General features: G+C 45.8%; 1 long non-coding RNA gene and 1 pseudogene across 2 annotated transcripts in view; both read left to right on the top strand.

The window, feature by feature from the left end:
- The window catches only part of LOC311117918 (cytochrome P450 3A27-like), a 27,120-nt pseudogene extending 6,407 nt beyond the window's left edge, over positions 1 to 20,713 (top strand). The window contains exons 8-14 of the transcript in view: positions 6,353 to 6,501; positions 6,657 to 6,784; positions 11,933 to 12,011; positions 12,285 to 12,445; positions 12,541 to 12,767; positions 13,282 to 13,444; positions 19,471 to 20,713. The product of the transcript in view is annotated as a cytochrome P450 3A27-like (transcript). The remainder of the gene's footprint in view (positions 1 to 6,352; positions 6,502 to 6,656; positions 6,785 to 11,932; positions 12,012 to 12,284; positions 12,446 to 12,540; positions 12,768 to 13,281; positions 13,445 to 19,470) is intronic.
- Positions 20,714 to 21,696: 983 nt separating this feature from the next.
- Positions 21,697 to 22,605, top strand: LOC311117917. Its single transcript, XR_014611735.1, has 3 exons — positions 21,697 to 21,711; positions 21,991 to 22,287; positions 22,489 to 22,605. It is a non-coding gene; the product is annotated as an uncharacterized lncRNA (long non-coding RNA).
- The last annotated feature ends 202 nt before the right edge of the window (positions 22,606 to 22,807 follow it).

Below are 22,807 nucleotides of genomic sequence, written 5' to 3'. Positions count from 1 at the left end.
TACTCAGTGATGTGTTGCGTTGGATTTGCCCCAAACGTAAAACTTTGTATTCAGGGCATAAAGTTAATTGCTTTGCCACTTTTTTGCAGTATTACTTTAGTAACTTGTTGCAAACAGGATGCATGTTTTGGAATATGTTTTATTATGTACAGGCTTCCTTCTTTTCACTCTGTCATTTAGGTTAGTATTGTGGAGTAACTACAATGTTGTTGATCCATCCTCAGTTTTCTCCTGTCACAGCCATTAAACTGTAACTGTTTTACAGTCACCATTGTCTTCATGGTGAAATCCCTGAGCGGTTTCCTTCCTCTCCGGCAACTGTGTTAGGAAGGACGCCTGTATCTTTGTAGTGACTGGGTGTATTGATACACCATCCAAAGTGTAATTCATAACTTCACCATGCTCAAAGGGATATTCAATGTCTGCTTTTTTTTATACCCATCTACCAATAGGTGCCCTTCTTTGTGAGGCATTAGAAAACCTCCCTGGTCTTTGTGGTTTAATCTGTGTTTGAAATTCACTGCTCGACTGAGGGACCTGACAGATAATTGTATGTGTGGGGTAAAGAGATGAGGTAGTCATAAAGAAATCATGCTAAACACTATCATTGCAGACCAAGTGACTCCATGCAACTCATTATGTGACTTGGTAAGAACATTTTTACTCCTGAGCTTATTTAGGCTTGCCATAACAAAGGGGGTTGAACACTTATTGACTCAAGATATTTCAGCTTTTCATTTTTAATTAATTCAACTTTGACACACATCACTTTGTGTGGAAGGCCAGTGACACAAAATCTAAATGTTATCCATTTTAAAGTCAGGCTGTAAAACAAGAAAATATGGAAAAAGTCAAAAGGTGTGAATACTTTCTGAAGGCACTGTATATAATATGACACTTAACAGACACTTTTATTTTTTGGGGGGCTATACCTGTATGGTTGTGGTCAGTAGTTGTGGTCAGTAGTTGTGGTCAGTAGTTGTGGTCAGTAGTTGTGTGGTTGTGGTCAGTAGTTGTGGTCAGTAGTTGTGTGGTCAGTAGTTGTGTGGTCAGTAGTTGTGTGGTCAGTGGTTGTGTGGTCAGTGGTTGTGGTCAGTAGTTGTGGTCAGTAGTTGTGGTCAGTAGTTGTGTGGTTGTGGTCAGTAGTTGTGGTCAGTAGTTGTGGTCAGTAGGTGTGTGGTTGTGGTCAGTAGTTGTGGTCAGTAGTTGTGGTCAGTAGTTGTGGTCAGTAGTTGTATGGTTGTAGTCAGTAGTTGTGGTCAGTAGTTGTGGTCAGTAGTTGTGGTCAGTAGTTGTGGTCAGTAGTTGTGGTCAGTAGTTGTGTGGATGTGGTCAGTAGTTGTGGTCAGTCGTTGTGTAATTGTGGTTGTGTTGCAGGTTCTTTGGGCCCTACAGTATGGACGTGGTCACCAGCACAGCCTTCAGTGTGGACATTGACTCTCTGAACAACCCTTCAGACCCTTTGTGGTCAGTAGTTGTGTGGTTTTGGTCAGTCGTTGTGGTCAGTAGTTGTTTGGTCAGTAGTTTTGGTCAGTAGTTGTAGTTGTATTCGGCAGCCCCCGGCGAAGCACGAGGCTAGCTTACCCACTACTTGGACCAACAAAGCTAGCTAGCTAGCTAGCGGGTAGTTACTGGTAACTTTTAGCAACTGTGGTTAGTTGTTTCCAATGTTATTTCATGCTTAAGAGTACCTGTGATTGAGCCAGCTAGCTGCTACCATTCAGCTGTTTTTCTAACCTCATCCGAGGCATTAACGTTAGGTGGTTGGTAGCTGCTGTACTTAATTACAGCTACTGATAACAGTCTGCTGTAGTTTACAACAATTCTAATTTCTAAGTGGAAGTTGGGAGAGTTTTATTCGGGTGGTTCAGTGAAACAATTATAGTTTCTGAGGTGGAAGTTGGGAGAGTTATATTATTATTATTTTTTTTGGTGAGGGAGGCCTGCTCTCTCCTTTCCCAGATGTTTAGTTCATTTCATTCCGATCTCCTCTGCATTATTGTAGCCATCTGCTGCAGCCTGTCAACTATGCCTCTGCCTATCCCTGTTCTCTCCTCTCCGCACAGGCTACACAAACGCCTCACACCGCGTGGCTGCTGCCTCTCTAACCTGGTGGTCACTGCACGCACCACACACCTGGAGTTCCAGGTCTCAGGCAGCCTCTGGAACTGCCGTTCTGCCGCCAACAAGGCTGACTTCATCCCAGCCTATGCTACCCTCCAGTCCCTCGACTTCCTGGCGCTGACGGAAACATGGATTACCACTGAAAACACTGCTACTCCTACTGCTCTCTCCTCGTCTGACCATGTGTTCTCGCATACCCCGAGAGCATCTGGTCAGAGGGGTGGTGGCACAGGAATCCTCATCTCTCCCAAGTGGTCATTCTCAATTTTTCCCCTAACCCATCTGTCTATCTCCTCATTTGAATTCCACGCTGTCACAGTCACTAGCCCATTTAAGCTTAATATCCTTGTCATCTATCGCCCTCCAGGTTCCCTTGGAGAGTTCATCAATGAGCTTGACGCCTTGATAAGTTCCTTTCCTGAGGATGGCTCACCCTTCACAGTTTTGGGGGATTTCAACCTCCCTATGTCTACATTTGACTCATTTCTCTCTGCCTCCTTCTTTCCACTCCTCTCCTCTTTTGACCTCACCCTCTCACCATCCCCCCCCACTCACAAGGCAGGCAATACGCTTGACTTCATCTTTACTAGATGTTGCTCTTCTACTAACCTCACTGCAACTCCCCTCCATGTCTCCGACCACTACTTTGTATCCTTTTCTCTCTCGCTCTCCTCCAACACTACTCACTCTGCCCCTACACAGATGGTAACGCGCCGCCGCAACCTTCGCTCTCTCTCTCCCACTACTCTCTCCTCTTCCATCCTATCATCTCTTCCCTCTGCTCAATCCTTCTCCCTCCAATCTCCTGATTCTGCCTCCTCAACCCTCCTCTCCTCCCTTTCTGCATCCTTTGACTCCCTGTGTCCCCTATCCTCCCGGCCGGCTCGGTCCTCCCCTCCAGCTCCGTGGCTTGATGACTCATTGCGAGCTCACAGAACAGAGCTCCGGGCAGCTGAGCGGAAATGGAAGAAAACTAAACTCCCTGCCGACCTGGCATCTTTTCACTCCCTCCTCTCTACATTTTCTTCATCTGTTTCTGCTGCTAAGGCCACTTTCTACCACTCTAAATTCCAAGCATCTGCCTCTAACCCTAGGAAGCTCTTTGCCACATTCTCCTCACTGCTGAATCCTCCCCCCCCACCCCTCCTCCCTCTCTGTGGATGACTTCGTCAACCACTTTGAAAAGAAGGTTGACGACATCCGATCCTCGTTTGTTAAGTCTAATGACACTGCTGGTCCTGCTCACACTGCCCTACCCTATGCTTTGACTTCTTTCTCCCCTCTCTCTCCAGATAAAATCTTGCGACTAGTGACTGCAGGCCGCCCAACAACCTGCCCGCTTGACCCCATCCCCTCCTCTCTTCTCCAGACCATCTCCGGTGACCTTCTCCCCTACCTCACCTCGCTGATCAACTCATCCTTGACCGCTGGCCATATCCCTTCCGTCTTCAAGAGAGCGAGAGTTGCACCCCTTCTCAAAAAACCAACACTCGATCCCACTGATGTCAACAACTACAGACCAGTATCCCTTCTTTCTTTTCTATCCAAAACTATTGAGCGTGCCGTCTTTAGCCAACTCTCTTGCTATCTCTCTCAGAATGACCTTCTTGATCCAAACCAGTCAGGTTTCAGGACTGGTCATTCAACTGAGACTGCTCTTCTCTGTGTCACGGAGGCTCTCCGCACTGCTAAAGCTAACTCTCTCTCCTCTGCTCTTGTCCTTCTAGACCTGTCTGCTGCCTTTGATACAGTGAACCATCAGATCCTCCTCTCCACCCTCTCCGAGCTGGGCATCTCCGGCGCGGCTCACTCCTGGATTGCGTCCTACCTGACCGGTCGCTCCTACCAAGTGGCGTGGCGAGAAGCTGTCTCCGCACCACGTGCTCTCACCACTGGTGTCCCCCAGGGCTCAGTTCTAGGCCCTCTCCTTTTCTCCCTATACACCAAGTCACTTGGCTCTGTCATATTCTCACATGGCCTCTCCTATCATTGCTACGCTGACGATACACAACTAATCTTCTCCTTTCCCCCTTCTGATAACCAGGTGGCGAATCGCATCTCTGCATGTCTGGCCGACATATCAGTATGGATGACGGATCACCACCTCAAGCTGAACCCTGGCAAGACGGAGCTGCTCTTCCTCCCGGGGAAGGACTGCCCGTTCCATGATCTCGCCATCACGGTTGACAACTCCGTTGTGTCCTCCTCCCAGAGTGCGAAGAGCCTTGGCGTGACCCTGGACAACACCCTGTCGTTCTCCGCTAACATCAAGGCGGTGACCCGATCCTGCAGGTTCATGCTCTACAACATTCGGAGAGTACGACCCTGCCTTACACAGGAAGCGGCACAGGTCCTAATCCAGGCACTTGTCATCTCCCGTCTGGATTACTGCAACTCGCTGTTGGTTGGGCTCCCTGCCTGTGCCATTAAACCCCTACAACTCATCCAGAATGCCGCAGCCCGTCTGGTGTTCAACCTTCCCAAGTTCTCTCACGTCACCCCCCTCCTCCGCACACTCCACTGGCTTCCAGTTGAGGCTCGCATCCGTTACAAGACCATGGTGCTTGCCTATGGAGCAGTGAGGGGAACGGCACCTCCGTACCTTCGGGCTCTGATCAGTCCCTACACCCAAACGAGGGCATTGCGTTCATCCACCTCTGGCCTGCTGGCTCCCCTTCCTCTGCGGAAGCATAGCTCCCGCTCAGCCCAGTCAAAACTGTTCGCTGCTCTGGCACTCCAATGGTGGAACAAGCTCCCTCACGACGCCAGGACGGCGGAGTCACTCACCACCTTCCGGAGACATTTGAAACCCCACCTCTTTAAGTAATCCTTCTACCCCCCCCCCCCCCTCCCCAAAAATTTGTAAAGTGGTTATCCCACTGGCTATAGGGTGAATGCACCAATTTGTAGTCGCTCTGGATAAGAGCGTCTGCTAAATGACGTAAATGTGCCCTTGAGCAAGGCACTTAACCCTAATTGCTCCTGTAAGTCGCTCTGGATAAGAGCGTCTGCTAAATGACTAAAATGTAAAATGTAAATGTTAGTAGTTGTGAGGTCAGCAGTTGTGTGGTCAGTAGTTGTGTGGTCAGTAGTTGTGTGGTCAGTATTTGTGGTCAGTCGTTGTGGTCAGTAGTTGTGTGGCCAGTAGTTGTGGTCAGTAGTTGTGGTCAGTAGTTGTGGTCAGTAGTTGTGTGGTAACTATTTGTGGTCAGTAGTTGTGTGGTCAGTAGTTTTGGTCAGTAGTTGTGTGGTCAGTAGTTTTGGTTAGTAGTTGTTTGGTCTGTAGTTGTATGGTTAGTAGTTGTGTGGTCAGTAGTTGTGGTCAGTAGTTGTGGTCAGTAGTTGTGGTCAATAGTTGTGGTCAGTCGTTGTGGTCAGTAGTTGTGTGGTCAGTAGTTGTGGTCAGTAGTTGTGGTCAGTAGTTGTGGTCAGTAGTTGTGGTCAGTAGTTGTGTGGTCAGTAGTTTTGGTCAGTCGTTGTGTGGTCAGTAGTTTTGGTTAGTAGTTGTGTGATCTGTAGTTGTGTGGTTAATAGTTGTGTGGTTAGTAGTTGTGTGGTCAGTAGTTGTGGTCAGTAGTTGTGGTCAGTCGTTGTGGTCAGTAGTTTTGTGGCCAGTAGTTGTGGTCAGTAGTTGTGTGGCCAGTAGTTGTGGTCAGTAGTTGTGTGGATGTGGTCAGTAGTTGTGTGGCCAGTAGTTGTGGTCAGTAGTTGTGGTCAGCAGTTGTGTGGCCAGTAGCTGTGGTCAGTAGTTGTGGTCAGTAGTTGTGTGGTCAGTAGTTGTGGTCAGTCGTTGTGGTCAGTAGTTTTGTGGCCAGTAGTTGTGGTCAGTAGTTGTGTGGCCAGTAGTTGTGGCCAGTAGTTGTGGCCAGTAGTTGTGGTCAGTAGTTGTGGTCAGTAGTTGTGTGGATGTGGTCAGTAGTTTTGGTTAGTAGTTGTGTGATCTGTAGTTGTGTGGTTAATAGTTGTGTGGTTAGTAGTTGTGTGGTCAGTAGTTGTGGTCAGTAGTTGTGGTCAGTAGTTGTGGTCAGTCGTTGTGGTCAGCAGTTGTGTGGCCAGTAGTTGTGTAGTTGTGGTCAGTAGTTGTGGTCAGATGTTGTGTGGATGTGGTCAGTAGTTGTGGTCAGTAGTTGTGTGGTTGTGGTCAGTAGTTGTGTGGATGTGGTCAGTAGTTGTGGTCAGTAGTTGTGTGGTTGTGGTCAGTAGTTGTGTAATTGTGGTTGTGTTGCAGGTTCTTTGGGCCCTACAGTATGGACGTGGTCACCAGCACAGCCTTCAGTGTGGACATTGACTCTCTGAACAACCCTTCAGACCCCTTCGTCTCCAACGTCAAGAAGATGCTCAAGTTTGACATGTTAAACCCACTGTTCCTCCTAATCGGTGAGACCACACACACACACACACACACACACACACACATACACACACACACACACACACACACACACACGGAAGCAAAGTTGTACTTTTTAATCACATAAAGTGATGTAACTTTTTATGAAAGGTTTCTCTTTTCCTCTCCCCTCCTTCTCCAGCGTTGTTCCCCTTCACGGGTCCTATCTTGGAGAAGATGAAGTTTTCTTTCTTCCCGACTCCGGTGACAGACTTCTTTTACGCTTCGCTGGCTAAGATCAAATCTGGACGCGGCACTGGGAACACAACTGTAAACGTTTTATATTTGTATTGAAATATTCTGAATTTATATATTGAACAAAAATATAAACGCAACATGCAAAAATGTCAACGATTTTACTGAGTTACAGTTCATATAAGGAAATCAGTCAATTGAAATAAATAGATTAGGCCCTAATCTATGGATTTCACATGACTGGGCAGGGGCGCAGCTATGGGTTGGCCTGGGAGGGCATAGGCCCACCCACTGGGGAGCCAGGCCCAGCCAATGAGAACGAGTTTTTCCTCACAAAAGGGCTTTATTACAGAAATAAATACTCCTCAGTTTAATCAGCTGTCCGGGTGGCTGGTCTCAGACGATCCCGCAGGTGGAGATCCTGGGCTGGTGTGGTTACACGTGGTCTGCGGTTGTAAGGCCAGTTGGACGCATTGTCAATGTCTCTAAAACAACGTTGGAGGCGGTTTATGGTAGAGAAATTAACATTCAATTCTCTGGCAACAGCTCTGGTGGAGGGGGGGTACTGTCACGCCCTGACTCTGGGGACTCTTATTTGTTGAGTCAGGGTGTGTATTTTCTATGTGGTGATTGTCTATGTCGTATATTCTAGGATTTGTATTTCTATGTTGGCCGGTGTGGTTCCCAATCAGAGGCAGCTGTCGCTCGTTGTCTCTGATTGGGGACCATACTTAGGCAGCCTATTGGCACTAGTGTGTTGTGGGATCTTGTTCCGTGTAGGTATGTTTTGTGTTCTACCTTGGACTTCACGTTTCGTTTGTTTATTGTTTTGTCGGTTGTTTATTCATTAAAATAAACATGTACGCATATCACGCTGTGCCTTGGTCCGTCCCTTTCATCAACGATCGTGACAATTCCTGCATGCCAATTGCACGCTCCCTCAAAACGTAAAACATCTGTGGTATTGTGTGACAAAACTGCACATTTTAGAGTGGCCTTTTATTGTCCACAGCACAAGGTGCACCTGTGTAATGATCATGCTGTTTAATCAGCTTCTTGATATGCCACACCTGTCATGTGGATGGATTATATTGGCAAAGGAGAAATGCTCACTAACAAGGATGTAAACAATATTGTGTACACAACTTTTGAGAAATCAGCTTTTTGTGAGTATGGAACATTTCTGGGATCTTTTATTTCAGCTCATGAAACATGGGAACAACACTTTACATGTTGCATTTATATCTTTGTTCAGTATATATTATGTTTAGGAAACCTATGTTTGTCAACGTTTGCTCTCTCCACCTGCCCATTACTCTCAGGGTGAAACCCTGAGGTCAGGCTGACCGAGACCCCCAGATGGTCCATGAACGCCTTCCAGACCCTTGATGTAAACTGGGGACCCCGATCAGACACTATATCCTCAGGTACCCCGTAGTGCCGGAAGACGTGTGTAAACAGGGCCTCCGCGGTCTGTAGGGCAGTAGGGAAACCGGGCAAAGGAATGAGACAACAGGTCTTAGAAAACCGATCCACAACAACCAGGATCGTGGTGTTACCTTGTGACGGAGGAAGATCCGTATCAAAGTCCACCGATAGGTGTGACCACAGCCGTTGTGGAACGGGGAGAGGTTGTAATTTCCCTCTGGGCAGGTGTCTAGGTGCCTTGCACTGGGCGCACACCGAAAAGGAAGAAACATAAACCCTCACGTCCTGAGCTAAGGTAGGCCACCAGCACTTCCCACTAAGACAGCGCACTGTCCGACCGATGCCAGGATGGCCAGAAGAGGGTGACGTATGAGCCCAATAAATCAAACAATCGCGAACCTCAGACGGAACGTACACACGACCCACTGGACACTGGGGGAGGAGTGGGCTCCGTGTGTAACGCCCGCTCGATGTCCGCGTCAACCTCCCATACCACAGGTGCCACCAGACAAGAAGCCGGAAGTATGGGAGTGGGCTCCCTCGTCCGCTCCACTGAGTCATACAGCCGGGACAGAGTGTCTGCCTTAGCATTCTGGAAACCTGGTCTGTACGATAGGGTGAACACAAAACGCGTGAAAAACATGGCCCACCTTGCCTGACGAGGGTTCAGTCTCCTCGCTGCCCGTATGTACTCCAGATTGCGGTGGTCAGTCAAAATGAGAAAAGGGTGTTTTGCCCCGCTCAAGCCAATGTCTCCACACCTTAAGAGCTTTCACAACAGCTAACAGCTCCCGGTCCACCACATCATAGTTTTGCTCCGCCGGGCTGAGCTTCTTCAAAAATAAAGCACAGGGGCGGAGTTTGGGAGGCGTACCCGAGCGATGAGACAATACAGCTCCTATCCCAGCCTCGGACGCGTCCACCTTGACTGTGAATTGCAAGGAAGGATCCGGATGAGCCAGCACGTGAGCCAAGGTGAACAGCACCTTCAGCTGACCAAAAGCCCTTCCGCCTCAGCTGACCACTGCAGGTGCACCGGTCCGCCCTTCAGTAAAGAGGTTATGGGAGCTGCTACCTGGCCAAAGCCCCGGATAAATCTCCGGTAGCAGTTGGCAAACCCCAAAAATCGCTGCACCTCCTTTACCGTGGTAGGAGTCGGCCAATTACGCACGGCTGAAATGTGGTCACACTCCATCTCGACCCCTGACTCTGACAGGCGGTATCCTAAGAAAGAGACGGACTGTTTGAAGAACAAACATTTCTCAGTCTTAACGTACAGGTCATGCTCCAACAGTCTACCAAGCACCTTGCACACCAGGGACACATGCGTGTAGCGGAGTATATGAGAATATAATCTATATACACCACTACACCCTGTCCGTGCAGGTCCCTGATAATCTCATCGACAAAGGATTGAAAGACTGAGGGAGCATTCATCAACCCGTACGGCATGACGAGGTACTCATAGTGACCAGAGGTGGTACTAAATGCCGTCTTCCACTCGTCCCCCTCCCGGATACGGACCAGATTGTACGCGCTCCTGAGGTCCAATTTTGTGAAGAAGTGCGCCCCATGCAATGACTCTGTCATACTAGCTATGAGAGGTAGAGGATAGCTGTATTTTACGGTTATCTGATTTAGACCTCGATAGTCAATGCACGGGCGTAAACCTCCATCCTTCTTCTTCACAAAAAATAAACTTGAGGAGGCAGGGGAAGTGGAGGGCCGACTGTATCCCTGTCCCAGAGATTCGGTGACATATTTCTCCATAGCCACCGTCTCCTCCTGTGACAGAGGATACACGTGACTCCTGGGAAGTGCAGCACCCTCCCGGAGATCTATCGCACAATCCCCTCGTCGATGGGGTGGTAATTGAGTCGCCTTCTTCTTACAGAAGGCGAGAGCCAAATCGGCATATTCTGAGAGAATGTGCATTGTGGAGACATGGTTTGGACTCTCCACCGTAGTTGCCCCTACGGAAACACCTACACACCTTCCCGAGCACTGAGGTGACAATCCCCTAAGAGCCCTCTGTTGCCATGAAATCCTGGGGTCATGGGTGGCTAGCCAGGGAAGCCCCAGCACCACGGGAAACACAGGAGAATCAATAAGGAAGAGACACATTTTTTCCTCATGACCCCCCTGCGTCTCCATACGGAGTGGAACTGTGACCTCCCTAATCATACCCGACCCTACATGGCGACTATCTAGGGCACGTATGGGGAAGGGCACATCTACAGGCAATATAGGAATCCCTAATTTATGCGCAACCAGCCTATCCATAAAATTCCCAGCTGCACCGGAATCTACGAGCGCCTTATACTGCGAATGTGGGGAAAACCCAGGGAAATTTACATTGACCATCATGTGAGCAACAGGGAGCTCTGGGTGAGTTGGGTGCCTACTCACCTGGGATGGCCCACCAGGTCCCTGCCTGCTGCTCTCTCCTGCAACGGCCCGCAGTGTGTCCTCTGCAGCCACAGTTGGTGCAGGAGACCACCCCCTTGCAGAGTCTCTCCACATCAGCACCTCCAAGCTCCATAGGAGTGGAGTCGGAAGTGCTGGGGGATGGACTGGACGGACCCTGATCCGGATGTCCGCGGGTGGCCAACAGGTTATCCAGCCGGATCGATAAATCTACCAGCTGGTCCAGGTTTAGATTCGTGTCCCTGCAGGCCAGCTCCCTACGAGCGTCCTCCCGTAGACTGCATCGGTAGTGGGTCAATCAGGGCCCTCTTATTCCATCCCGCGCTGGCTGCCAGTGTCCTGAAATCCAGGGCGAAGTCCTGTGCGCTCCTCCTTCCCTGTCTGAGGTGAAACATACGCTCCCCTGCTGCTCTCCCCATCCGGCGGATGATCGAAATACTGCCCGGAAAACGGCGGGTAAAAATCCTCGTAACGTACGGACTCAGCATCTTTTCCACCCCACTCCGCGTTGGCCCATCCCACCGCTCTGCCCTACAGACAGGAGATGAGGGCGGACACGCTCTCGTATCCCGAGGGAGCCGGGTGGATGGTTGCCAGGTAGAGCTCCACCTGGAGCAGGAAACCCTTACACCCGGCAGCTGTCCCATCGGGAGCGAGAGCCAAATTCCACTGGATCTAGGGTTTGATGGTCTTTGATGGGGAAGAAATCAGAGGAGGAGGAAGTGTAGGGAAACCACCTCTCTCCCATCGATCCATGGTGTTCACCACTCGATCCACAGCAAGACCTAGAGTCTGCAGCACGGTCGAGTTGCTGCTGGATGCGTTCCTCCACCGAGGCGCTGGGATCGGACGTGCCTGCTGACTCCATAGATGTGCGTGATTCTGTCAACGTCTGGGTGAAGTGGTGAAACGGAATCAGGCGCAGGACACAGAACTGAGAAATTGATTTACTAAAACAAAAGTAAACCATAACAAACCCTCCACGCAGGGAAGAGCAGTACAACAGCTCACCAAAACGACGTAAAACAATGGACAATCACGCACAAACCCAGGAGGGAAAACAGAGGTCATTAAAGGGAAATAAATAAGCATAATGGGTAACAGGTGTGAATAATAAAGACAGGACTAGTGTAACACAGAAACATAGATCGGTGGCAGCTAGTACTCCGGTGACGACGAACGCCGAAGCCTGCCCGAACAAGGAGGGGAGGCAGCCTCGGAGGAAGTCGTGACAGTTTGTGTTGGTTGTGATTGAACCAGAGCCAGTAGAATCTGGTTGTGTTGGTTGTGATTGGACCAGATCCAGTAGAATCTGTTTGTGTTGGTTGTGATTGGATGGATTTTTACATCATTTATTTCTGCTTCCAGAGTCGGGTGGATTTCTTACAGCTGATGATCGACTCTCAGAAAGGCAGCGACACAAAGACAGGAGAGGAACAGACTAAAGGTACCTGCCGAACACACACCTGGAAACTACTGTTACAAACACACACCTGGAAACTACTGTTACAAACACACACCTGTTAACTACTGTTACAAACACTCACCTGGAAACTACTGTTACAAACACACACCTGGAAACTACTGTTACAAACACACACCTGGAAACTACTGTTACAAACACACACCTGGAAACTACTGTTACAAACACACACCTGTTAACTACTGTTACAAACACACACCTGTAAACAATTCTCTCCCCCCCCCCCCCCACACACAGGACTGACCGATCATGAGATCTTGTCTCAGGCCATGATCTTTATCTTTGCCGGCTACGAGACCAGCAGCAGTACTCTGAGTTTCCTGGCCTATAACCTGGCTACCAACCCACATGTCATGACCAAACTGCAGGAGGAAATAGATACTGTGTTCCCCAACAAGGTAACCCCGGTGCCAGATGTGGTGAGGTACTGACGTGTGTGTAACCCCGGTGCCAGATGTGGTGAGGTACTGATGTATGTGTAACCCCGGTTCAGGCTCCTATCCAGTACGAAGCTCTGATGCAGATGGACTATCTGGACAGTGTGTTGAACGAGTCTCTGAGACTGTACCCAGTCTCCCCCCGACTGGAGAGGGTCGCCCAGAAGACGGTGGAGATCAACGGCATCGTCATCCCCAAAGACTGCGTTGTCATGGTTCCCACGTGGACCCTCCACCGCGACCCAGAGATCTGGTCCGACCCTGAGGAGTTCAAACCAGAGAGGTACTGGACCGCATCGTAACCACAGCACAACCACAATACAACCACAGCACAACCACAATACAACCATATCACAACCATAGCACAACCACAATACAACCATATCACAACCATAGCACAACCACAATACAACCACAACACAACCACAACACAACCACAACACAAGGATAAACACACTGCTGCAATGTAACCACAACTACAGTGCATCATTATACTGCAGTGCAATGTGTTGTGTCTGAACCACAACCACAAATCAACTACAATACAATGTGTAATGTGACTGAACCACAACCACAAATCAACTACAATACAATGTGTAATGTGTCTGAACCACAACCACAAATCAACTACAATACAATGTGACTGAACCACAACCACAAATCAACTACAATACAATGTGTAATGTGACTGAACCACAACCACAAATCAACTACAATACAATGTGTAATGTGTCTGAACCACAACCACAAATCAACTCCAATCCAATGTGTAATGTGTCTGCCCTCTCCCTGTCCAGGTTCAGTAAGGAGAACAAGGAGTCTATTGACCCGTACACGTACATGCCGTTCGGGGCGGGGCCCAGGAACTGTATCGGGATGCGTTTCGCCCTGATCATGATCAAACTGGCCATGGTCGAGATCCTCCAGAGTTTCACATTCTCCGTCTGCGACGAGACCGAGGTGAGATGCTCACCTGAGCAGATGGAATATGACATCATCAAATATCAGTATCATTCATAGAGTTGGATAGAGGCTGCACTTACCGCAGCACTTGTTTTAACATGGTCAGCACCTGTTTTAACATGGACCTGTTTTAACATGGTAACCACCTGTTTTAACATGGACCTGTTTTAGCATGGTCACTACCTGTTCTAACATGGTCACTACCTGTTTTAACATGGTCACCACCTGTTTTAACATGGACCTGTTTTAGCATGGTCACCACCTGTTTTAACATGGACCTGTTTTAACATGGTCACCACCTGTTTTAACATGGTCACCACCTGTTTTAACATGGTCACCACCTGTTTTAGCATGGTCACCACCTGTTTTAACATGGACCTGTTTTAACATGTTCACCACCAGTTTTAACATGGACCTGTTTTAGCATGGTCACCACCTGTTTTAACATGGACCTGTTTTAACATGGTCACCACCTGTTTTAGCATGGACCTGTTTTAACATGGTCACCACCTGTTTTAACATGGACCTGTTTTAAAATGGTCACCACCTGTTTTAACAAGGACCTGTTTTAACATGGTCTCTGCCTGTTTTAACATGAACCAGTTTTAACATGGTCAACACCTGTTTTAAAATGGTCACCAACTGTTTTAGCATGGACCTGTTTTAACATGGTCACCACCTATTTCAACATGGACCTGTTTTAACATGGTCACCACCTATTTTAACATGGACCTGTATCAGCATGGTCACCACCTGTTTTAAAATGGTCACCACCTGTTTTAGCATGGTCACCACCTGTTTTAATATGGTCACCACCTGTTTTAACATGGCCACCACCTGTTTTAACATTGACCTGTTTTGGCATGGTCACCACCTGTTTTAACATGGTCACTGCCTGTTTTAATGTGAACCAGTTTTAACATGGTCAACACCTGTTTTAAAATGGTCACCACCTGTTTTAGCATGGACCTGTTTTAACATAGTCACCACCTATTTTAACATGGACCTGTTTTAACATGGTCACCACCTATTTTAACATGGACCTGTTTCAGCATGGTCACCACCTGTTTTAAAATGGTCACCACCTGTTTTAACATGGTCACCACCTGTTTTAACATGGTCACCACCTATTTTAAAATGGTCACCACCTGTTTTAACATGGTCACCACCTGTTTTAAAATGGTCACCACCTATTTTAACATGGACCTGTTTTAACATGGTCACCACCTATTTTAACATGGACCTGTTTCAGCATGGTCACCACCTGTTTTAAAATGGTCACCACCTGTTTTAGCATGGTCACCACCTGTTTTAACATGGTCACCACCTGTTTTAACATGGCCACCACCTGTTTTAACATGGACCTGTTTTGGCATGGTCACCACCTGTTTTAACATTGTTACCACCTGTTTTAACATGTTCACCACCTGTTTTAACATGGCCATCACCTGTTTTAACATGGTCACTGCCTGTTTTAACGTGAACCAGTTTTAACATGGTCAACACCTGTTTTAAAATAGTCACCACCTGTTTTAGCATGGACCTGTTTTAACATGGGGCGGCAGGTAGCTTAGTGGGTAAGAGCGTTGTGCCAGTAACCGAAAGGTCGCTGGTTCTAATCCCCGAGCCAACTAGGTGAAAAATCTGTCGATGTGCCCTTGAGCAAGGCACTTAACCCTAATTGCTCCTGTAAGTCGCTCTGGATAAGAGCGTCTGCTAAATGACTAAAAAAAAAAAAAAAAAAAAAAAAAAACATGGTCACCACCTATTTTAACATGGACCTGTTTTAACATGGTCACCACCTATTTTAACATGGACCTGTTTCAGCATGGTCACCACCTGTTTTAAAATGGTCACCACCTGTTTTAGCATGGTCACCACCTGTTTTAACATGGTCACCACCTATTTTAAAATGCTCACCACCTGTTTTAACATGGTCACCACCTGTTTTAAAATGGTCACCACCTATTTTAACATGGACCTGTTTTAACATGGTCACCACCTATTTTAACATGGACCTGTTTCAGCATGGTCACCACCTGTTTTAAAATGGTCACCACCTGTTTTAGCATGGTCACCACCTGTTTTAACATGGTCACCACCTATTTTAAAATGCTCACCACCTGTTTTAACATGGTCACCACCTGTTTTAAAATGGTCACCACCTATTTTAACATGGACCTGTTTTAACATGGTCACCACCTATTTTAACATGGACCTGTTTCAGCATGGTCACCACCTGTTTTAAAATGGTCACCACCTGTTTTAGCATGGTCACCACCTGTTTTAACATGGTCACCACCTGTTTTAACATGTTCACCACCTGTTTTAACATGGTCACCACCTATTTTTGCATGGACCTGTTTTAACATGGTCACCACCTGTTTTAACATGGTCACCACCCATTTTTGCATGGACCTGTTTTAACATGGTCACCACCTGTTTTAACATGGTCACCACCTGTTTTAACATGGACCTGTTTTGGCATGGTCACCACCTGTTTTAACATGGTTACCACCTGTTTTAACATGGTCACCACCTGTTTTAACATGGTCACCACCTGTTTTATCATGGACCTGTTTTAACATGGTCACCGCCTGTTTTAAAGTGAACCTATTTGAACATGGTCACCAACTGTTTTAACATGGACCTGTTTTAACATGGCACCACCTGTTTTAAAATGGTCACCACCTGTTTTAGCATGGTCACCACCTGTTTTAACATGGTCACCACCTGTTTTAACATGGACCTGTTTTGGCATGGTCACCACCTGTTTTAAAATGGTCACCACCTTTTTTAACATGGTCACCACCTGTTTTAACATGGTCACCACCTGTTTTAACATGGACGTGTTTTGGCATGGTCACCACTTGTTTTAACATGGTTACCTCCTGTTTTAACATGTCACCACCTGTTTTAACATGGACCTGTTTTTGCATGGTCACCACCTGTTTCAACATGGTCACCACCTGTTTTAACATGGACGTGTTTTGGCATGGTCACCACCTGTTTTAACATGGTTACCTCCTGTTTTAACATGTCACCACCTGTTTTAACATGGACCTGTTTTGGCATGGTCACCACCTGTTTTAACATGGTCACCACCTGTTTTAACATGGTCACCACCTGTTTTAACATGGTCACCACCTGTTTTAACATGTTCACCACCTGTTTTAACATGGTCACCACCTATTTTTGCATGGACCTGTTTTAACATGGTCACCACCTGTTTTAACATGGTCACCACCCATTTTTGCATGGACCTGTTTTAACATTTTCACCACCTGTTTTAACATGGTCACCACCTGTTTTAACATGGACCTGTTTTGGCATGGTCACCACCTGTTTTAACATGGTTACCACCTGTTTTAACATGGTCACCACCTGTTTTAACATGGTCACCACCTGTTTTATCATGGACCTGTTTTAACATGGTCACCGCCTGTTTTAAAGTGAACCTATTTGAACATGGTCACCAACTGTTTTAACATGGACCTGTTTTAACATGGCACCACCTGTTTTAAAATGGTCACCACCTGTTTTAGCATGGTCACCACCTGTTTTAACATGGTCACCACCTGTTTTAACATGGACCTGTTTTGGCATGGTCACCACCTGTTTTAAAATGGTCACCACCTTTTTTAACATGGTCACCACCTGTTTTAACATGGTCACCACCTGTTTTAACATGGACGTGTTTTGGCATGGTCACCACCTGTTTTAACATGGTTACCTCCTGTTTTAACATGTCACCACCTGTTTTAACATGGACCTGTTTTTGCATGGTCACCACCTGTTTCAACATGGTCACCACCTGTTTTAACATGGACGTGTTTTGGCATGGTCACCACCTGTTTTAACATGGTTACCTCCTGTTTTAACATGTCACCACCTGTTTTAACATGGACCTGTTTTGGCATGGTCACCACCTGTTTTAACATGGTCACCACCTGTTTTAACATGGTCACCACCTGTTTTAACATGGTCACCACCTGTTTTAACATGGACCTGTTTTTTATACATGGTCACCTCCTGTTTTAACATGGTCACCACCTGTTTTAACATGGTCACCACCTGTTTTAACATGGTCACCACCTGTGACTAAAATGTAAATGTAATAAGGAAGAATCTCAATTGTCTTTCCTTGATTCCTCGCATTCTCTATCCCCGCCTCCTCCTCAAAACCCATTGGATGAGAAAGAATGCGAGGAATCAAGGAAATGCAATTGAGATTCTCCCTAGTCCTCTATTCAACGCTATGTTGACACTTCACACATAAAGACACTGGGGGGCGCTCTAGATCTGTGGTTAGGTTACTGTCTAATGGTTCAGGTCAGGACTATTCTTAGATCAGTGGTTATGTTACTGTCTAATGGTTCAGGTTAGGACTGGATCAGGGGAATCTGGTCCTAGATCAGTGATTAGGTTAGTGTGTAATGGTTTAGGTTAGTACTGGGTCAGGGGAATCTGGTCCTAGATCAGTGGTTAGGTTAGTGTGTAATGGTTAATCTAATCACACACACACACACACATAGCACGCATGCACACATTGTCCATCTCCAACATCCATATGCTCAGTTGTTCTGTCATGTTATTCTCTATAGATCCTGTTGGAGATGGACAACCAGGGTTATGTTATGTTCTGTTATTCTCTATAGATCCTGTTGGAGATGGACAACCAGGGTTATGTTATGTTCTGTTCTGTTATTCTCTATAGATCCCGTTGGAGATGGACAACCAGGGTTCTGTTCTGTTCTGTTATTCTCTATAGATCCTGTTGGAGATGGACAACCAGGGTTATGTTCTGTTCTGTTATTCTCTATAGATCCTGTTGGAGATGGACAACCAGGGTTATGTTCTGTTCTGTTATTCTCTATAGATCCTGTTGGAGATGGACAACCAGGGTTCTGTTCTGTTCTGTTATTCTCTATAGATCCTGTTGGAGATGGACGACCAGGGTTATGTTCTGTCATGTTATTCTCTATAGATCCTGTTGGAGATGGACAACCTGGGTTATTTTCTGTTCTGTTATTCTCTATAGATCCTGTTGGAGATAGACAACCAGGGTTATGTTCTGTTCTGTTCTGTTATTCTCTATAGATCCTGTTGGAGATGGACAACCAGGGTTATGTTCTGTTCTGTTCTGTTATTCTCTATAGATCCTGTTGGAGATGGACAACCAGGGTTATATTCTGTTCTGTTATTCTCTATAGATCCTGTTGGAGATGGACAACCAAGGTTATGTTCTGTTCTGTTATTCTCTATAGATCCTGTTGGAGATGTACAACCAGGGTTCTGTTCTGTTCTGTTATTCTCTATAGATCCTGTTGGAGATGGACAACCAGGGTTATGTTCTGTTCTGTTATTCTCTATAGATCCTGTTGGAGATGGACAACCAGGGTTATGTTCTGTTCTGTTATTCTCTATAGATCCTGTTGGAGATGGACAACCAGGGTTCTGTTCTGTTATTCTCTATAGATCCTGTTGGAGATGGACAACCAGGGTTATGTTCTGTTCTGTTCTGTTATTCTCTATAGATCCTGTTGGAGATGGACAACCTGGGTTATGTTCTGTTCTGTTATTCTCTATAGATCCTGTTGGAGATGGATATCCAGGGTTATGTTCTGTTCTGTTATTCTCTATAGATCCTGTTGGAGATGGACAACCAGGGTTCTGTTCTGTTCTGTTATTCTCTATAGATCCTGTTGGAGATGAACAACCAGGGTTATGTTCTGTTCTGTTATTCTCCATAGATCCTGTTGGAGATGGACAACCAGGGTTATGTTCTGTTCTGTTATTCTCTATAGATCCTGTTGGAGATGGACAACCAGGGTTATGTTCTGTTCTGTTATTCTCTATAGATCCTGTTGGAGATGGACAACCAGGGTTCTGTTATGTTCTGTTATTCTCTATAGATCCTGTTGGAGATGGACAACCAGGGTTATGTTCTGTCATGTTATTCTCCATAGATCCTGTTGGAGATGGACAACCAGGGTTATGTTCTGTTCTGTTATTCTCTATAGATCCTGTTGGAGATGGACAGCCAGTTTCTGCTGATGCCTAAACGACCAATCAAACTGAGGCTGGCGCCCCGTAGCAACACCCCTAGCAACACCACCACCACCTCTCTGAAGAGTCCAAACACATGACCAAATGCAGGAGTACCCAACCCAACCCAACCCTACCATCTATCTATCTATCTATCTATCTGTCTAACATATGAGTCTATCTGTCTATCACACCATCTATCTATCACACTATCTATCTATCACTACCTACCTACCTACCTGTCACACTATCTATCTATACTGAACTAAAATAGAAACGCAACATGCAACAATTTCAAAACTGTTGCTGTGTTGCAGTTCATATAAGGAAATCAATCAATGGAAATAAATTCATTAGGCCCTAATCTATTGATTTCACATGACTGGGCAGAGGTGGCATTGCGTTGTGTGACAAAACTGCACATTTTAGAGTGGCCTTTTATTGTCCCCAGCACAAGGTGCACCTGTGTAATGATCATGCTGTTTAATCAGCTTCTTGATATGCCACACCTGTCAGGTGGATGGACTATCTTGACAAAGGATAAAATGCTCACTAACAGGGATGTAAACCAATTTGTGCAAAACATTTGAGAGAAATAAGCTTTTTGTGCGTATGGAACATTTCTGGGATCTTTTTTTTCAGCTCATGAAACCTTTTTGTTAAGTATCTATCTATCTATCAATCTATCATTGAATATTCAGTCCTTACCCTAACCCTGCTATATTCAATAGGTTTCTGAATATAATATGACAATAAGACTGCATTCATGATAAATGTAGCATTTGTCGGCTCAACTGGAAATGACCTTTAAATGGTGCATAGCTGACAAAGCGCTGGTATTGAATCCTGGTCTCAGTTTGATTAGGGCTCAGAAACACATTTTCACCAGATAAAAGAAAGATAGTAATACTATGGATGCATTAGGGGTACATGTCTTGTTAAAGTCAGACACCAGGGGTATTCAATCCATGGCAGATGTCATGTGTGGATCCTGCACACTACTGGCTGGAGGCTAGGATTCTCCTAGAATTTAGAACTCTAACTGGTGTTCTCTAGAACTCTACTCTCATTTTGTTCCTCTGGGTGTTCTGCTGTGCAGTCTTTCCAAAATAGAATCTTTACCGTCTGTTGAAATGATCGCTGCAGCTGCTTTGTTTTAAACTTTAATAATCACAAATCAATAAAAATCATTCCACTAAAGAACGAGGTCGTCTGTGTATTTATTAACCTTCATAAATCAAAACATAAGACACAAACACATAATCATGAGAACAGTCAATATATATATATATTGGTTGATTGATGTTATTTATCAAGAAATATTTCTAATTTCACTCAGCTAGGCCTAATTGTTGTGTTTTGACTTGGTCATCCACACATTTTCTTTTCCGAACCCAATACTGCCGCCGTGTGGCCGTTGGATGTAAATACACAGCCCTGGTAGCTCGCCTGGTCCCATTACAAACTACTGATCCACTCTCCACACTTTCCAGCTCTCTTGTACTTCCCGCATTTATAAACACAGTGCAGAGAATCTTTGGTCATGAAGTTCACCTCCTTCACACAGAGAACAGTTCACCTTCATTTCGCAATACAAAACAAACAGTCGGGGATAGCAGCGACCAAACAAGTGGTCAGATCAAATTAAAAAACATTTCTCAATCTGGCCCGGAACCAATGCCATATGTCAAGCACTTGTTGTCGGTTCCTGGAACCGAGTATTAACCCTCTCCCTTACAAGGGCATACTCTGTTTAGTGTTTACCTTTAGGAAATACAAAATTATGAAAAAAATCTAATTTTGAATCTGAAGATATTTTAGCTTATATTTAGTTGGAATCACATCTTAGATGATGCTTCCCTTTTTCACTACCGACAACCCTTCACGTTGCAGGGCCCTTTGTGTGTGAGAGTTGAGAGTGTGTTTTTATTTAGTTTGTTAGCTAAATTAGCAAGATACGAGCAAGCTAACTAGCTAGAGTGAACCCATTGCAAACATGACATAAGTATGTGGACACCCGCTCGTCGATCAAACATCTCACTCCAAAATCATGGGCATTAATATGGAGTTGTTCCTCCCTTTGCTGCTATAACAACCTCCACTCTTCTGGGAAGGCTTTACACTAGATGTTGGAACATTGCTAAAGTCCTGCAGGAAGAGCTACGACGCTAATATTAGTGTAAATTCTTCACGTTTCATGGACCCAAGATCCAGAGGTAACACTGTAACAGTGCAATAGAAGTTTGCCCCAATGCAATTCTGAAGTCTAATACAGCCACAGTGAGACTTTAACTATTATTTTTGGGTGTGTCAAATTAACTACTTATTGTCTTTTGTTAAATTAATATAACAACATTCCAACCTTGTTCAGCTTTACCTAGTCCAAATATGGCATTATTCCACTATTTGTATCCGTTTGCATCAGTTTCAATATGGGACTCTTATTCTGAAGGCGAACTGCAAATTCCATTGTGGCTAATCCTTATTGTGGCTAGCTTCACACAGGTGCTTTTCCGACGGGATACAACAATCACGCGCAAGTTGTACTGTCCCAAGCAGAATACCGAGAAGAGCAACAGTCGGTAGTCGATCCACACTAGAACCGGACAGAAAAAACAACTCAAAACCTGTCAGACCATTGGACAAGTGAACTCGAACCGAGCCTGAGAGAAAACGGGACCTTTGTTTTTAGAAGCAGCAGGGAGCCGAACCGGAGGAAAGATGAGTTTTCTGCCCTACTTCTCTGCTGAGACCTGGACACTCCTGGCCCTCCTCATCACCCTCATAGTGGTGTAAGGACTTCAAATGAAATTGTTTTACATCAAATCAAATGTTATATGCCACATGCATGGTAGTTAACCGGTGGAGACTAACAGTGAAATGCTTACTTAGGGGTCATTTTCCAACAATGCAGAGTTAAAGATATGTTTTTATTTTTTGTAAATACTTCTCTACAATATATTACTAGTTAATGTGTGTGTGTGTGTGTATAGGTATGGATACTGGCCCTATGGTGTATTCACTAAGATGGGGATCCCTGGACCCAAACCCCTACCTTACCTTGGCACAATGATGGAGTATAAAAAGGTTTGTAATAATATAGTAATAATAATAATAATAATAATATGCCATTTAGCAGACGCTTTTATCCAAAGCCACTTACAGTCATGCCTGCATACATTATTTTGTGTATGGGTGGTCCCGGGGATCGAACCCACTACCTTGGCGTTACAAGCGCCGTGCTCTACCAGCTGAGCTACAGAGGACCACGTTGTCCACATTCATAGTAAACATCTCTTACATGTTTTACAC

Source organism: Coregonus lavaretus (assembly GCF_964263955.1).
Source record: "Coregonus lavaretus genome assembly, contig: HAP1_SCAFFOLD_3684, whole genome shotgun sequence".
Taxonomy (NCBI): Eukaryota; Metazoa; Chordata; class Actinopteri; order Salmoniformes; family Salmonidae; genus Coregonus; species Coregonus lavaretus.
This window is presented reverse-complemented; position numbering and strand designations above follow the sequence as displayed.